General features: G+C 29.3%; 1 protein-coding gene across 2 annotated transcripts in view; it reads right to left on the bottom strand.

Moving 5' to 3' along the window:
- The window catches only part of LOC116844414 (putative nuclease HARBI1), a 7,604-nt gene extending 2,308 nt beyond the window's left edge, over positions 1–5,296 (bottom strand). The window contains exons 1-3 of one of the 2 annotated variants that reach the window (XM_032815910.1): positions 5,240–5,296; positions 415–526; positions 58–292 (exon numbers count right to left, since the gene is read on the bottom strand). The gene's annotated coding sequence lies outside the window, so the exon portion shown is untranslated. Of the gene's footprint in view, positions 1–57; positions 527–5,239 lie in introns of both variants that reach the window. The other variant, XM_032815909.1, reaches the window with a different exon arrangement.
- Positions 5,297–11,586: the final 6,290 nt, after the last annotated feature.

Raw genomic sequence — 11,586 nt, 5'->3', positions numbered from 1 at the left:
TTAAATATAAGCGAAAACATTAAATTTCAAATAAAAATTAAAAACACTTATGTCTACCTGAGTATAATAATAAGCCGCTGTTCTGCCGGTAATGCTCTCCAATTTCTTTTCTCTAGGTGAGGTCGTAATATATCTAATAACTTATTAAAAGTGAACAGATTCATTTTCGTATATTTGAAGAACTTTGTTCTATCTTCTTTCAGTTCTTGAAAAAGATGTTGGAAATCACCAAATAGTGGTTGACGTACATTTATAGGTCGTATCCATAATCGTTTTTTTTTATTTGCTTACGCTTTCGCAAAAATAAATAACTTGCTGATATTATCACGGTGTAAATATAATAATACGTATCCATTTTAACAAATCTTTTTTTATAAAATATATTGTTTAATTATTTTAGTGTTAAACACCTACGTCGCGAGTTCTGCACAAATTTGACATATTAGTAATATTTAGGTTAGGAATATGTTTTCCAATGGCAATTATTGTTCCTCAATTCTGATTGGCCAAAACTTTCATAGTGCAGCTGAAAAGAACAGACCATTTATGTCTATGTACATTTGTGTAGGTTACACAAAGAGTAAAGAAAGAAAGGAGAGAGCATATCGGTAGTGGGGGTACGATTTACTGGGGACGGAAGAAATCCAGCAGCCATCTTGTGTACCCACTTTTGTGACATGCGCAATGCGCATGTTTTCAGCTGCTATAGCGTGTTTTTATGCGTGTATAGTGTGTTGAGTTCAGTGTGTTGCTTATAAAACGTTGAAAAATAAAAAAAAGTTATAACAAATAAGTTATAAAAATGGTATATTGTCAGGCATGTGGCATAACCAACAAAGCTCGATATTATGGAATAACATTTCATCGGTTTGTATTTAATATAATAAGAAACATTTAAGAATTTAGAGGTTATTCTCTTTTGTATCTAAAAGAAACTGTTTCTTTTTCTTGTTTTTTTTACCTTTATTGTTATGTATAATATTAATAATATTAAAATTGTAGATCTAATATGATCGATTTACTAAATAATTTTTCACGATAAACAGATTTCCAAAAAACGAAAGCCAAAGAAATGCCTGGATCAATTTTATAAACGAGCAGGATAAAGGATGGAATATAAATTGTAATAATCCTATGCTTTGCTCGCAACATTTTGAAGAAACATGTTTCGATAAAACATCAAGGATGAAAATTTCTTTAAAACCATTTTCTGTGCTAACAATACATATTTCAAGATCAAAATATTCAAAATATGTAAGTACTAAAAATAGAATTTAAAATAAACTTTTTTATGTATACCACACACACACACACACACACACACACACACACACACACGCATATACATAAGTTGTATTCAAATTATTATTATTATCATTACTAAAAGAAAGTTATAATTGACATACATTGGGAGCTTTCCATCAAACGATACAAGTCGACACAAGCATTATTCTGTCTTTGTTGTTCACCGAAATTGAAAAAAGACAGAATGATGTTTGTGTCAACTTGTGTCGCTTGATGGAAAGCTTCTATTATAGATTTTTATTATGGCAGTGAATATGCAAATGTAGTTGTTATCGCTTAAACATTATTATATACACTATTATATAAAAATAATTTATTTTTCAGGAAGACACTTTTGAAAAAATTATAACTTCCGAGAATTCTCCAGAGAATCGTGAAACATCTGCCGTAAATGTACAAGATATATCAACAGATGCTACAGCGATGGATTTCAATATAAATCAAATAGTGGAGAAGTCAATTAATAATGAAGTCAATGATCTCTTGCCAATAGATAGATCAAATGACGAAAAACTCAATGACATATCTAACAATAATATAGAGTCGCTGCCTCTCAATTTTCAAACTGGTGTTTCATATAACATTTTGCAAAGTGATACGCCGAGGAAGATTGTACTAAAGAAGAGAATACAATCGATGGGACAAGTACTTGCTAAAAAGTCCACTTTGATTAGGAACTTACAAAAGAATAAGTGGAAGCAGGAAAAAAGAATATTTAAATTAAAATCAGTAATACAAGAACTCAGTAAAAAAAATCTTGTATCCAATGACAATACTTATGCACTAATGCATGAATTTGGAGAAAATGAGCAACTAATTAACAGGTTATTTAAAAAAACTACTAAAAGTTCTACTCATAAAAAATATGAAGAAGAAATTAGAAAATTTGCGATAACGCTACACTTTTTCTCAGGGAAGGCATACAATTATGTTAGAAGAAAATTTTATAATGCATTGCCACATCCTAAAACACTGGACAAATGGTACTCAACTATAAATGCATCACCAGGGTTATCTACAGAAGTTCTAAACATGATCAAGGCAAAGGCAAAATCTACTGAACGTCGAATCGTGTGCTCATTAATAATGGACGAAATGGCCATAAGGAAAAAAATTGAATTTGATGGTAAGAAATATTATGGGTATGTAGATTTTGGAATTTTACTAGATCAAGATAATAGAGATATTGCGCGAGAAGCTCTTGTTTTCATGATTGTTGCTATAAATGATACGTGGAAATGTCCAGTAGGATACTTTTTTATAAACGGACTTAATGGAACACAAAAAGCGAATTTAATTACAATATGTTTGAAAGGACTTTTAGATTGTAATATCAATGTAATAAGTTTAACATTTGATGGTTGTCAGAGTAATTTAGCTATGGCAAATTTGCTTGGATGTACACTAAATTTACAAAATCTGAAAACTAATTTTAAAATTATAAATCATACCATACAAGTATTACCTGATCCAGCTCATATGGCAAAATTGATTAGAAATACGTTTGCTGAAATTAAAATAATGATTGATGAAAATGGTGATACTATTGATTATAATTTTATTATTAAGTTGCATGAACTCCAAGAATCTGAAGGTCTTCATTTAGGAAATAAATTGCGAAAACAACATATTAATTTTTTTAAACAAAAAATGAAGGTGAAACTTGCGACACAATTATTAAGTAGATCCGTGGCAGATTCATTGAAATTTTGTAAAGAAAAATTGAATCTTGCCGAAATTTAAAAAATGTGATGCAACTATAAATTTCATTCTAATTATGAATGATGTGTTTGACGCCTTAAATTCGCATAATTTATCCGGATTCGGTTTTAAGAAAGCGCTGTGCAAACAAAATATAGAATCAATAAAAAATTTAGCAATTAGATTTAATAAATATATATCATGTTTAAAATTTGCTAATGGACAAAAAGTTGTAGAATCTAGGAGAAAAACTGGATTTATCGGATTTGCCGTTTGTTTAGAATCAATTATTAATATTTATGATATGCATATTAATTGTAAAAATCCATCCATTCAGTATTTGCCAGTTTATAAATGTAGCCAAGATCATCTCGAGTTATTTTTCGGATCAATAAGATCACGTGGAGGCTACAACAACAATCCTACCTGTAGACAATTTCAAGCAGCTTATAAAAGATTGCTTATTCACGCCGAGGTTCGTGAAGGTGGGCTTGGAAATTGCATTCCACTACAACAAATAGATATTTTAAATTGCTCAAGTTCAAAAAATTTAATAGATGAAATCAATAATAGTTGCTCGGCTTCTTCGGCAAGATTCATGGAGAATTTTCAAGACGGCAAAGACGATGTTTATATTGATCATGATCATGATTATTTATTTACAAATAATATATTATCGCAGTATTCCATAGAAGTAGTTATATATATTGCGGGCTTTATATCACATAAATTAGGAAAATCACTTGCATGTGAATCATGTGTTGGTGCCTTGTTTGGCATTAAAGAAAACTTCATGAGTAGTTTGATAAATATTAAGGATAAAGGAGCTTTGGCATATCCTAGTGATGATGTTATTAACATTTGTGTTGTATGCGAAACATTTTTAAGAAGAGAATTGTTTACTCAGCAAAATTTATACAAAATAAAAAAAGAGAAACTTGTACAATTTATAATAAGGGAATTTTTATATAAAAATGTGTTTGACAAATTGCAAAGCCATGCATTAGACAATCACCCATTACAAAATCATTTATATCTTCTGTTAAAGGCAATCGCCGATAACTATTTAAATTTAAGAATTAAATTTTCATGTAATAATGTAAACGCAAGTGACAGTGTGAGACACTTTTATACAAAACTTATATTATTTAAAGGGCAATAACTAGAATATATATAACTATTTACACAATCCAGATTTCTACTTATAGGTTACAGATTTCTACTTAGGTCTTCTCGTTTTTGAAGCTTTTGATTTTAAAAGACCTTAACAAAATTTGAAATTTATTTTTGCTACATTTTAAATATATAGTATCTTCTTTCCTGAAGTTTAAATTCTATTACCGTATATAATATCACAAAATTGTAGCTCTTAATTTTTTTATACATTCCAAAATATTTTGTGACTTATGTAACATTTATTCTTTTAGTAATTATTCTATTATTTAGTATTTTATTTTTATGTTCCTGATACAGCTGTGTAATCTAGATTAAGTGTAGTTTATATACGATATACAAAGTTTATACTATATTTACTGAAAAATGTTATAAAATAGGAATATATGTATTAATATGATCAAAATTTGATATTATTTTAGTTTGTTAATTTAATTACTTTTTCAATTATATTTCATTTTTTAAATAAAATAAGAAATCAAAAATTAAAAGTTTATTTGAAATAAAATAAAAAGTACTCTGTCCAAAAATAAAATATATTTTATCCAAAATAAAATAAACATTATTTTATTTAAAACTTTATTCTATCCCCTATTTTTATTTCCAGATTTCGAAATCCATAATTAATATATTGAAATTAATATATTTATAAATTATTTCTATCATATTGCAATGAAAACTCACTCAATTTTGGCGCCCATGAGCAGCCATCTTGAGTACCCACTTTTATATATAGGACATCCGTCGCCTGGTCTGAAACCTAATGCTCTCTCCTTTCTTTCTTTACTCTTTGAGGTTACATATCTTTTTTTATGCTTATGCTACGTTATATTTATGTTCTATGCATTTTGTGTGCGATAGCCCTAATCCGAAATGGTCGCGCGAACTCATTTTCTCAAACACGGATCGTATCGAGAAGGTGGAAAAATCCAGTGGAGTTACCAAAATATTCAGTACTAAACAAGCCAACGTATCTCAGACACTCTAAAGACAATGATTTTAACGTGCAAACGCACTCTACAGGTGTGATATTGAGCTAAGTGTAAGTTCAAAAGAATACCTCAGTATGGCAACCTGATGTGCAACCGCAGTCAACAGGCCTCGAGTAGTTTCACGCGGCGCTTTATATAAGCGCCTAACCTAATTTTAACCGCGAGCAACGGCTCCGGCTGACGCCGTCGCCGCGTCGCGGTGACGGTGCGAACCGGCGGCGGGAGACCGGCGACTGCGAGTCGGGCGGCGCCTGAAGCCAGGCCGCCCGCCGTACATGCTCCGCACGAACTTACTCGTTCCGTCCGGAACAACACGTTTTATAGTGACGATTTAATTCTTCTAGCAAGTCAAACTTCTGCTTGCAAGTTTTGCATTGCAGGCAATTATTCAAGCTCCTGTGTTCCTCGGAGCTGGCCTGGTATTTGAAACGTTTGCCGCATGCAGAACACTTCCAAAAATCCTCCGGCTCCTCCCTGGAGATTATTCCTGACTTGACATCATATGCTTCCGGACGATCCGTAACTGAACTATTTTTTTGGAAAGCGATACCTTCTGAATAGACCCTTGAGAAGTACTAAATACCGATGTATCTTGCCATAAATGCAAAGGCAAAGTAACTAAAACATAAATTACAATCAAATCAAATAATATACTAATAAAGCACAAATAATAAAATACTAGGGTCAAGAGCTGAATATTGAATTTATTTGTGATGTTTCAATTGTACGACGACTTTATTGGAAGTATTAAAATATTAATATGTTAAAGAAATTAAATAAAAATAAAACAAAAATTCTGATAGTAATTGTTATATACATATATCGTCCTTCAAATTATTTTCTACATACAGCGTATTTTGGGTACAGAAACTTAGTTGATATTACAAAGTGAGTTACAACAATGGTAACGAATCTCGCAGAATCGGCTTTTCTTGGTAAAAGTGACGAATATATTTTCAGGTGTTATTCCTAGTTTGCAAAAACCTTACATGTCGATTGGAATTTGATTATTGTATCAAGGCTTATCGTGTTTCACAAAAAGAAATATCATATTACTTCTATAGTAGACGAAATAACGCACACATGTATAGCCCATTGTAAAGTCAATTTGTCCTCAATAATTGCGCTTATGACAGCACACGAAAGATTAATAAATATATTAGGAATTTGTATAAAACATAATTAACTAAAAAATAGGCACAAAATTCAATAGTAAAATTTGTAGAAAGATGATCTACCTTGAGAAAACAACGTAAAGATTGTTGTAGATGTGTTTCAAATGACGCTGTCTCGTTGAAAACTGCGCAAATAAAAGCAGATTATTTTTTTCTTTCTCTTGTTTCTTTTGTTTGATCTAAATGGTCACTTTCTTTCGTCTTGCGAAGCTTCGGAAAGTTCGCAATTATTTTTTTTTCTTTTTTCTTTAGAAAATTATCATAATTGCGGACTTGTTTCTTGGTGTATTTGTACAGACTACTGCTCTGAGCGTATGCCTTGCCGTATATATTACAGAATTTTTATTTTTCAACCATATGGGGCCGCACGTGCTCCTCCAAATTCTCTTTCCTTGTTAATGTTTTCCGCAGACCGTACAGTATGTATCTTTGTGCCTCTGGACATGCTGCTCGAGATGTTCTTTGGTTGTGAAATAACGTTTACAAATCTTGCAGAAGAACTCCGACTTGAAATGTTTTCTTCTTTTGTAGTTTTATAGTGCTTCTTGGCCCTTGCTAACGTAAACACACTCGTCACAATTTACCACTTACCTGTCAATATGGATCACAACCTTATGCCATTTCAGATCGTAAGTCGTACTGAACTTCCTGACGCATATGTGTTACATTCGTAATCAAGCGCATTTCACTTAACGCTGGCAACGACGCGAGCGTCATTTTATTTTTGTTATTCACTAGAACAATATAAGCGCGCGCTATGCGCTATGCTTCTAGTGAGTAACAAAAATAAAATGACGCTCGCGTCGTTGCCAACGTTAAGTGGAATGTGCTTGATTATGAATTTAGCTTTTATTATTCATAAGCTATAATATCATAAAAAAAATAAAAACTATTAAATAATTAAATGATATAAAGAAGCTCTTCAATAAAAAATACACTCACAATGTTAACATGCACTTTTATTAAAAGGGAGGAATACATTAAAATATATTACTTAAAACAGGAATACTCTATCGATCTTCTTAGAGTCACGAGATAAAAATTCATTAGTTTACACATAATGTTAAATATTTTACTGTAAATGTGTAAATATTCGTATAATTTTAAATTTATATATATAATTCTGTATAAACATAATTTTTAACATATCTATTATCTCGCTGGTTACCAAGATAAACTCGTAATGCTTGCCAAGATCGAACTCGTGAAAAAAGAACATAAAGTTGTCTGTGATTAAAAACATCTTTACGAAGATCTATCTTCATACATTCGATCATACTTTATCGAACGTTTGACCTTAAGATTTGTTAATTGTCATAACAAAAGCTAATTTTATGAGAAATTGTCTTCTTTTAAAAGTAAAAGGATATATATTTTCGCAGTATAGTGTTATACGATTTAAGAAAACAATATCTCCTGTTTTATCGCCAGTCAAAATTTTATATTTTAATAAATTATTTGCAAGTTCAAGAACTATTAATCTGGTGCCGTTACAAAGACCTTCATTGATGCTAAGATTTCTGATTAACATAACAATGCAATTTGGTCTTAAACGTAATTCATGAAGAGGAAGACATGGTGGAGAAAGACTATTTAAATATTCTGGTAATAAAGCTTCAACAATATCACCATTATTATCATTATCTATAGCATTATCTATACTTGTATAAATTCGTTCGTCACTTGCATCTAATAATTCAACAACTTGCTTATTAATTTCGTCTACATCAGCATTTCTTGCAGAAAGTATTGCCCTTTTAACTAATTCATCAAATTCTTTTTTATGAATTATATCGCCATATATATTTGTTACAATATTTGAATCAATTGGTGTTATACAATATTCAGGAATTTCTATATTATCTCTAGAATCATTTAATATTTCATCACCTACGTCTAATAAAAATTTTGCAAATTGTATTTCTTCCAAAAGTACTCGCATATTTTGCGTTAAAGGAAAATTTAAATAATATTTCCAGGTATAACTAAATTTGATAGAAAAATTCACCGTTTCACTTCGAGTACTTTGTATTTTGATCGAAAGAAGTCTAAAATCACCACCTAATACGATAATTTTTCCACCAAAAGGTAAATCGTTATTTATAATATCACGTAACATACTGAGGTGCCATAGGTACTTCATCCCAAATAAAAATATCTATTTTTTTTCAAATATTTAGCTTCTTTTGATTGAATTTTTATAGTAGATGACGAATCGTTAAATAATGGGACTGGCAAACCGAATATCTTATGAACTGTTTTTCCTTGAGGGAGTAACGTCGCTGCAATTCCTATAAAGGTCACATACATATTTATTTCTAATTTTGGCTAAGTAATATATAGTTTGTTATATATAAAATGTTTTGTTTGACCCACCAGGACCATCAATATAAAAACAACTGTAACTATTATTGCTATTACTTTTTTAATTTTTTTAATACAATATCGACTATTTCTTTTCGCTTGTCATTTAATTGATTGTATTGTCTCTTGTACCAAGTACTGTCATCTGCTCAAAAGATATGTAACTTTCCTTTTCAACATTTTCTACTAATTGTTTCATTTGTGGAAAGTCAGCAAAACTTTTACTTTCCGTCAGGAGTATACTATTAATTGCAATGTATGCTTTTCTTTGTCCTTCTAAAATACCAATATGTCTCGTATAATCTTCTGACATCGCAACTTTAAATTTTTCCCAAAGTTCTTCTGGATATGACGGTTGACAGTGTATCAAAATTCGTGCAAATAACCTGCGAAGTTGTTGCAGCATCATCCACTTAACAGCTTCATCCATAGCTCTTACCCATTCATCGTTATCTTCAATCAAACCTAGAGCTAAACATGCAGTTGTGAAAGTTGAATAATTTTGTCCATTAACAGTTCTTAGATCCAAGGATAAATTTTGATTAAGACGACAATCTATGGCCTCATTTGAATCGACAATAAAAAGTTGTCCATACGTCGGACTTTCATTTTGCGCAACATATAATGCTATATTAATCTGATAATAAACTTGACCTTGTATTTTAAAACAATACGGACTAGGGCGTTTTCCTTGAAAATTAACAAAATTTGCGTTAAATGATGCGAAAGAAAAAGAATTATTGTAACTACGAATATGCATAAAAAAGTCTTTTGATTTTACATGACTTCCATCAAATAAAGAACGCAAAAATTCAGGTAAATCAGGCAATGGTTGGAGATTACACTATGATTACAACAATCATGAAACGAATTTCCTTTATTAATAATTTTTTCAGCTGTAAAATGTTTAGCATTACAATGGATGCAAGATACATCCATGGAACCTATATAATATTCTTCTACGTCATTAAGTATTGTCTTATTACTAAAACATACAGGAAAGCGTCTTCTTTGCGATCGATAATATGTCTGATATTCGATATTTTGTTGTATTGTTGATCTACTATTTTAAGAATGTTCCTCAATTTTATTATTTGAAGTGTTAGAAACGCAAATAACTTGTTGACATATTGATATACCCTCAGCTACATCATTTAATTCTATAATACAATCATTATTTAAAGTACCAGTAACATATGTAAATGTTTCCCGACAATTACTGTTTCTTTCTATATTAATTTCTTTTATTATTTGACGACGACATCGTTGATTTTCATTTCTAATCTCACGACGTCGTTGTTGAAATTCTTCTTCTTCTAAAATACGTACACTTCTACGTCTTGGCATTTTACACGATATTTATAAAAAGTAGATACATAACAAAAAATTAACTAAATAATATTGTTTAATTAATTGATATTAACAAATATATCTAACAAATATAAGTTTAAGATAATAATGTGTATTAATCGATTTAAATAATTCTACAATACAACAATTATCATCATTGGCATTTTACACAATTATTTATAAAAAGTAGATATATAATAAAAAATAAAAAATTTATATATGGTTTAATTAATTGATATTTACAAATATTTTAACAAATATAAATTTAAAGTAATAATGTGTTTTATCAACTTAAATGATAGAACTTAAATAATAATAAACTCTATAATACGACAATTATCATCATCATCAACATAATAATCATTATTATCATCATCATAGTCATCATTATCATCATTATCATTATTATTATCATCATAGTCATTGTCATCGTCAGAGTAATCATATCATATTCGTCATAATCATTAGTTTGAAACAAAAAAATTTCCAATTATATTTATAACATTTACAATATATTATATGTTTAATATAATGTATATTTAACTATAAAAAAACTGAAAAAACTGAACTAATTAACTTACTGACTAAAAATTAACTTATAAGTTTACTATTACAATTATAACACTTATAATAATTATTATAAGTATAATAAAACAAAGTAATACTATTTATAATATTATTTATAATATCTTAAATATATCGTAATGACAACAATATTTAAAGATACGTGAATTAAATAATTGACGATGGACAAAAACTTTAAAATAAAACAAAATCCCTTTAATCCACTTTGCTAAGTAATCACTTGTTAAAGTATTTTTGATACTGTCTTTTAATGTTTACTCGTACGCCTTTTCTTTTCTTTCTTTCTTCCTCTCTCTTTCTTCAAATCGTGTGATCTTTCTTTTTTCTTTCTTTCTTCCTCTTTCTTTAAATCGTGTGATCTAAAATAATTTGAACAAAAATTATAAATCCACTATTTTTTTAAATCACAATAATAATAAGTATTTTTTTCAGAATTAATAGCAATAATAGCAAGTTTTTCAATAATGAGTAACTACTGCTGTTACATTAGAAGATCAAAAGTTATTTTTACCTGTAATTATCCAATAAAAACATTAATTATTTTAAATGCAACTGCATATGTAATAGAATTATTATATGTTTTGGATAGTAGTAATAAATATAACTGAAACTGTTATCATTAACTTGTGATGAATTACAATACATAATATTTAATTGTATTCTACATGTAGAATACATGTGAATGAGATAAGCAACATCAAACTATCAAGAAAAGGATCTTCAAAACTTGATAAAAACAATAAAAACAACACGTGCTTTTATTTATGTTTCTTCTCCTTTCCCTTCTCTTTCACCTATTCTTCCGTTTCTTTCTTTCTTCCTCTCTCTTTCTTCAAATTGTATGATTTTCCTTTTCTTTCTTTCTTCCTCCTTCTTTCTTTAAATCGTGTGATCTATAATAATTGGAACAAAAATTATGTTGAAATATATATAAGGTGTAA

The sequence above is a fragment of the Odontomachus brunneus genome, unplaced genomic scaffold (genome assembly GCF_010583005.1).
Source record: "Odontomachus brunneus isolate Ranch 3 - 2012 unplaced genomic scaffold, Obru_v1 Obru_scaffold_041, whole genome shotgun sequence".
Taxonomy (NCBI): domain Eukaryota; kingdom Metazoa; phylum Arthropoda; class Insecta; order Hymenoptera; family Formicidae; genus Odontomachus; species Odontomachus brunneus.
Note: the sequence above shows the minus strand (reverse complement) of the source record. Positions and strands in the feature narration are given on the sequence as shown.